Below are 7,275 nucleotides of genomic sequence, written 5' to 3'. Positions count from 1 at the left end.
GAGGAGGAGGAAGAGGAAGAGGAAGAGGAAGAGGAAGAGGAAAAAGAAGAAGAAGAGCAAGAAGAACAAGAAGAACAAGAACAAGGAGAACAAGAAGTACAAGAACAAGAAGGTTTTTCTCATTCTATTACAATCAATATTCAAAAAGTCTTTCACTTCTCTAGAAATGGAAAATTGGCAGTATCACCTACAAACAGCTGGACTTTCAGAATTAGTGACTGTACAAAGCTTCCTATCTTTTTGTCATACAAGAGCTGGGGTACAAATGTTATACACACACTTCAGTGCTTCTGAATGCCAGTTTGCTACCAGTCAAGAGTAGAGCAGAGAAATGATATTTTTAAAATGGCAAATTAATAGGTACTAAGTTAACAGAGGGTCATAAAGCTTTAAAAAAATAGAATAAAGAATGGCAAGGTCAAGAAGCTAATAAAAGATACCTAAAATTACAGGATGAATTAAGACCTTGAATGAGAGGTTTAGACTTAAAGAAGATGGATTATCTAGGTAGATTTCGGTTTCAAGAAACTGAAAATTCAGCTCCAAATTGCTCAAAGAGTAGATTTATTGGCTCATATATCAGGAAACTCAGACCGAGGGTGACAGCATTGTTGGATGCTGAGCGCAATGCATTGACATGAGACTCAGTTCTTTCACTTGTGGGTGACTGTTAGCTCAGGACAAAGGTTTTCTTCCACCTGAGTCACAGGACAGCCATAATGGTCCTTGTCACCACGGTGTTTGTAGTCCATATTTGATGGGAGGAGAGACTGCTGGCAATGCAGGAGTCAGCCTCCCTTGAAGTACGTGGGCTGTGGTAGATGCCTCATATCTGATCTGAACCAGGCTTTTTCACATAGAAGTGTAAATGGAGCAAGAATAAGCTATTGAGCTTTTTATACTCAGGAGTATTAGAAATGTTAGCTTTACTGATTTCATAGTGTTCAAGCCCTGCTTTCTCAGATGTGGGGCAACTGAGTAATGAAATCCAATCTAGATCGTTCCCTCAAGTTCCAAGTTGTACATTTATTTTGTTGTTGTTGTTGTTGTTGTTAAACTATTTTGTCTTAGCTATACCTCACTGCAGGAGTTCCAGTGAGATTAGACCTCAGGAGGCCTTTGTAAACTAAAAATCCCCACATTGAAAATGTTTTGCTGACACATCTACAGTCACGGCTCAACCTCTTTACCTGCCCTGCTGTTATGTATTGGCTGGTTTTATGTGTCAACTCTATGAAGTCAGAGTCATCATTAAGGAAGGAGCCTCAGCTGAGAAAATGCCTCCATGAGATCCATCTGTAAGGCATTTTTTTCAATGAGTGATCAATAGGGGAGGATCCAGCCAAAGGTGGTACCATTCCTGGATTGGTAGTGCTGAGTTCTATAAGAAAGCAGGCTGAACAAGCCAGGAAGAACAAGAAAGTAAGCATCTCTCCGTGGCCTCTGCATCAGCTCCCGCCTCCGGGTTCCCGCCCTGTGTGATCTCCTGTCCTGATTTCCTTTGATGATGAACAGCAATATGGACGTATGAATGAAATAAACCCTTCCGCCCTCAACTTGCTGATTGGTCATGGTGCTTCACTGAAGTAATTGAAAACCTTAAGACTCATGAGAACTCTTCTATTACCCTACAGTTGTGCAAAATCATCTTAACACATACCTTCTTTTGAATGATTGAAAATTCCATGTAATTTACGGGTGACGGTATACTATTGAGTATGATATTTAGCTGGTTCCTGCTCCTCCTGACTGAATAGCTGGCCAGGAGCTGAGATCAGCTGCAAATGCTCAATGACTGTAATACTGCCTTCTGTCTCCAAAGGAAGCTGAGCATTTTCTGTAGAAAGCTTTTCCTTTTGATCAACCAGACACTGGTAGAAGCCCTGGTGTAGCTCACTGGCAAGGCGTCTCTGCTTGTCATTTTCTGGTACAGAGCTCTTAAGGATAGCAACCAGAGTGGCACTATGTTGCGAATCTTAATGTGACTATGCATCGTGGGTGGAGGGAAGCATGTTGAAAAAGCCTCTTTGAAGACATCAGAGGCCTTGTTCTTCCTTAACTTCATAACACGAAGGGTCAGCAAGTTAAAGATGTTACAAAGTCAAAAAATGTCTCCCATTCAGATGGTAGACATTATTTTCAGAAGGGAATAACCCGTGATCTGTCTTTCACAGCTGGTTGTGGTCTGAAGGAACCACAACGGAAATTCAGTCCAACCTAACAGTCATTTCACAAGAATGAATCTGACCGTGTCAGCAGAGCGGTGCTATTGTCTTCACACAGGATGCGTGTGAAACTGCATGGAACTCACCTGACAAATCCCCTCATGTCTCAGATAGACAGAGAAAGTTCCCCCTGTAAGCCCCAAGGAATAGTGATATTGTGGTTATATAATTGTGTAGAATTTTGCGTAGTTGTTTTTGACCAGAGTTCCTGCCTCATTCTCCCTCAGCAAGGCAGGTATTGGTAAAATCTTCTCTTCTCCAGGCCACGTTATCAAAGCTCAAACCTTCCCTCACCTCTCTCTCTTGGAGTACCTGCCTGGCTGACTAGGAATTGGCCACAAATCCTTAATGTTACGATTCTTCTCTCTGCAGGTCTTGGCTCAAGCCCAGAAGGAAGGACTGCTATACAGGGCCCACAAGAATCTGGACAGACAGGTCCTTCTGAGCTTCTCATTTAGGCCTATCTACATTAACCAGCTTCATTTCAACCTGGTCATCCATGCTTTGGTGAAGGCTATGAAATAAGGAACCAAAAATACAGAGCTTGAGAACCTTTGAGGAGTTGAAATCTGGTATAATGATGAGGTAGTCCTGAAGGACAGAGGCTTTCTATAGCTTCTCCCCTCTTTCCTCAGCCTGTATAGCTCTTTATGAGAACTTTCTGGGCTCTATAGTAAACTAGTAAATGTCTTTCACTCCATTCTTTGAACTGCTGTTGGAGGGAATTATGGGACATCTCACAGATGGCCAGCCAGATGTACAGATAGAAACAAGTGTGGCTACTGATACCTCAACCTAAGGAGCAGTTTGTTCGATGGGGTTCTGAGGATGTGTTCAGGTGCTCAGTGTCTGAACTTTAATTGCATTAGGGGATACCCCACAGGTATCTGCTGCCACAGAACTACTTGCTTGATGGCAGAAAGAAATTCTCCTACCCTCTGATACCACAGAAGTGATTTGTGAGCTGAATATACCCATAAATACTAGCACACGGTAACTCTACTCAGTGGTAAAACCATGCCATGGCCATTTATTTGGGATTCCTCAGGGAGGAAAAAGTCTTTTTTTTTTCTTGGTTTCCTGGCAATGACTGTTATTTTTGCTGTTGTTGTTTTTGTTTTGTTTTGTTTTCTAGAACAGATCAGCACTTTGCCCCAGCCCAGGCTTCACAGTGTGCCTTGCCTAAGATCTATGTTGCCTCTTCCAGTCTCCAAATTACATAGTCCAGAACTTGTCCTCTCAATCAATCTGTTTATAAGAAAGTCATTGTGTTACGATGTCATTGGAGGGAGCCTCAGCAAACAGTATATTCCATCACAAATCCCAGCCCCTTGAAACCAGGGATTCTTGAGAAGTTGCTGGCCAATTGCTGAGGAAACAAACTCAGTATCTACTTATTGGCACTTTGTGGTTGAAGTAGCACGCTCAATCCCTTTTTCTACTATCTACAGCTTTTGGATTATTTCAGGATGCAAAATCATTAGTAGTCTTAATTTAAAGAGGAAACCTTTGGACAACAGTCTGTGGCTATAGATCAATAATAAAGATTTACTCTGAATTATGATGTTTTTACCTGACTCTGAAATTGGATCTCTCCTCATCTTTTGTCTTTAAGCTTTTAAATTTGACTTAGCGTCTGACTGTGTCAGGTTCCTGTGGTGAATTGATAATGAAATTAGAAGAGACAGGGTCCATTGACTCAGAAGACCTGTGCCATTAGTTAAGTCTTTCCTCTGCTTCTGCAGTGGCCTGACATCTGCTTAGTCACCATGGCTTAACCACTTACCTGTGAAAGGGACACTTAGGAGAGCAGAACTCAGGGTGGAGATTGGGAGATAAATAAGAATTTTCTGGTTGAAAAAAAAAAAAAAGACAAAGGTGAAAAATCAATATTTCCATTAGCATTTAAAAGCAGACTTTTCAAAGAACACTTATTTGTTTAGCTGACAGTCATGTACCAAGAAGACCAGTTTTTTTAAAGACCAAAAATTTCCATGACAACCAGTATGGTGACACACATCTTTCTCTCCACATTTTGCTTAGAAAATCTCATCAATAGAATTCAGAGTTGAAAAGAAACCTGCATAAACCTGACCCCCCAAAATATATTCACATAAAGGATATTCTTTTCAAGAAAGAAAATCCAATAAATTCCTATTGATATGCACCAAAGTTATTAGTCACTTAGCAACCCAAGAAGCTGATCTCTTGAAGTTTGCTATCACGAGCGTAAATTTGAACATTTCACACACACGCGCACACACACACACACACACACAGTTTCTCTGTGTCACCCTGACTGTCCTGGAACTCACACTGTAGAGTGCTGGGAATAAAGATGTGTTCCACCACAGCTCAGCGTGAATATCTCATTTATAAGTATAAGATCCAGCCGGGCGTGGTGGCACATGCCTTTAATCCCAGCACTCGGGAGGCAGAGGCAGGCAGATTTCTGAGTTCGAGGCCAGCCTGGTCTACAAAGTGAGTTCCAGGACAGCCAGGGCTATACAGAGAAACCCTGTCTCGAAAAACCAAAAAAAATAAAATAAAAAAAAAAAAAAATAAGTATAAGATCCTCCAGTTTGCTTTTCTGTTGCTGTGATAAATGCCATGACCAAAAGCAACATGGGGAGGAGAGGTTCATTTCATCTTACAATTTACATTCCGCCATCAAGGGACGATAAGGCAGGAACCAGGGACAGAAAGGGAAGCAGAGACCATGGAAGGATGCGGTCCACTGGCTGGTTTTCAGACTTCTGTTCAGTTTAGCTACTTTTCTTAACATATCCTAGGACCACATGTCCGGGGGGTGACCTTGCTCACAGAGGGCTAGAACATGTTCCATCAAGTAGCAATCAAGCTCTTGCCCCATAGACATTGTTTCTAGACCAGTCTAATAGAGGCAGTTCCTCAGTTGAGGTCCCCTCTTCCCAGGAATGTCTAGATTTGTGTCCAGTTTATAAAGTAGACAGATGAAGTACCTGTACTTCGCTTTTTTACTTTTTATACATATTTATTTTTATTTCACATGTAAGTGTTTTGCCTACACAAATATGAGCACAGAGTCTAGAAGAAGGCCTTGGAACTAGGTTTATGAATGGTTATAAGTCATTCTATGGGTACCAGGAGTCAACTAGGTCTTCTATAAGAGAACCAAGGGTTCTGAAGCACTAAGCTATTTCTTCAGCTCCAGTAATTCGATATCCCTAAGACTTCTCCTGGCATTGTGATGTTGAGAAGCCGATTAAATGTATCGCTCAATTTTCTCCTACGTTCCCACAGTGTTAACAGTGAGACATGGTAAGTTTGCATAAGAGCTTAGCACAGGGCCTGGCTGTCAGCACAGTCTCCAACCATGACATCTGTCACATATTCACCTTGCTCTTCCTTGTTTGCAAGTTCTCCCATCTTGGTCCTTTGTGCCCTCTGATCCATCAAGAGGATGCCTCTGGGTAAAGGAGACCACAAAAGAGGGATGATGGCATCAATCACTGGAGGAAAAATGACATGTCGCCTTCACCCCAATATCAGGAGATTGGGTACCTCTCCTGGGACCACTTGGTCCCCTGGCATTTGTTGCTATCAGAACAGCACTCTGCATGACCATCACTAAGCAGTACAGGATTTGGGATCTCTCTGGTCTCTGAAACCAGAAGTTCAGGAACAACTAAAGAAATGAAGTTTGTCAGCTTAGACACATTTATTTTGAACTTGATACAAATCTTAGAGGAAGGGCAGTTGTAGATAAAGAAGGGTTAATCTTAAAAGATAAAAGAACATCATCAAATTCACATGAGAAGACAGGGGCATTGAGCTTTATTGCCCAAGCATCCCACAGTACGGAAAAATAAATTTTGAAAGTTCAAAGATAATTTGTTTGGTCCTAGTCCCAAGTCCAGAGGTTTTAGGTTTGTTTTTTTTTTTTTTAGTTGTTTTGTTTGTTTTGTTTTATTTTTAAGAATCAGAAGAGGCCCAAAAGGAGGAGAAAATTAAATTCTAACGATACAATAAAAGTTATTAGAGATGGAAGGAAAACTAAAGAAATCAATATGGTTGCTTAGGGAACTCCCTTTGAGCTCAGCCTTTTAAAAACATGCTTAGGAGCTCAAAGAACCTGCAGCCAAGAACAAAACAATTCAATAACCCACCCCTAGAAGAATGGGGCTGTAAAGAAATAAAGTTTTGCTCACCATCATGGCTGCCTAAACATGACCTGAACACGGATGACACCAATAGACATGCTAACACAGAAGGAAGAAAACTCAGAAGCTTCAGCCCTAAACAAAGTTGGACAGGCAACGAAGGAATCCTGAGAGTGGGAGAAATACTCACAGATCGGTTAGCCAGTACAAAATGGACAGCCCTGAAAAATATATATACCAGTCATATTATTCCAACACAGCAGGTTGTATATTTTATATTTAGCACGCGTGTACGCAGGTAACAACAATTAAAGAAAAAGAAGCCAAAAGGTGCATGGGAGAGTGTGAAGGATGGAAAGAGAAAGAAAAATGATATCATCACATTATAATCTCAAAGAAAGTGTATTAACAACAGCAAAACAAAGCAAGCTGAACAAGGTACAGGGAACAAGCCAGTACCTAGCATTCCTCCATGGCTTCCACTTCAGTTCCTACCTCTAGGTTCTTACTCCAAAATCCTGACCCAACATTCTTTTATGATAGACTATGATTGGGCTGAAATAACCCAACTCCATCCCATACCCCATAGAAAGAATAATGGTGTTTTGTTGTTGTTTTGGTTGGGTTTTATGTGTGTTGTTTGTTTGTTTTAAAAAGTAAATGTAACAGTATGTGCCTCTGCTTGAGAGGTAGAGACAGGAGGTACAGAACTTGTTCAGGATTATCTTTGACTAAACAGTGAGTTAAAAACCAGACTGGGCTACATAAGATCTAATCTGAAAACAAGCAAACAAACAAAAACTAACAAAATAATGAAGTAGGGCTGGAGAGATGGCTCAGAGGTTAAGAGCACCGACTGCTCTTCCAGAGGTCCTGAGTACAATTCCCAGCAACCACATGGTGGCTCA

The 7,275-nt window shown here is 41.2% G+C and overlaps 1 long non-coding RNA gene across 1 annotated transcript in view; it reads right to left on the bottom strand.

Moving 5' to 3' along the window:
- LOC110332854 overlaps positions 1-7,275 on the bottom strand; it is a 32,753-nt gene that overhangs the window by 24,802 nt on the left and 676 nt on the right. Inside the window, exons 2-3 of the long non-coding RNA XR_002381044.1 lie at positions 5,603-5,673; positions 4,012-4,075 (exon numbers count right to left, since the gene is read on the bottom strand). This is a non-coding gene — a long non-coding RNA (uncharacterized LOC110332854). The remainder of the gene's footprint in view (positions 1-4,011; positions 4,076-5,602; positions 5,674-7,275) is intronic.

Source organism: Mus pahari, chromosome 15 (assembly GCF_900095145.1).
Source record: "Mus pahari chromosome 15, PAHARI_EIJ_v1.1, whole genome shotgun sequence".
NCBI classification, from domain to species: domain Eukaryota; kingdom Metazoa; phylum Chordata; class Mammalia; order Rodentia; family Muridae; genus Mus; species Mus pahari.
The sequence above is the reverse complement of the archived record's forward strand: the minus strand, read 5'-3'. Positions and strand labels throughout refer to the sequence as shown.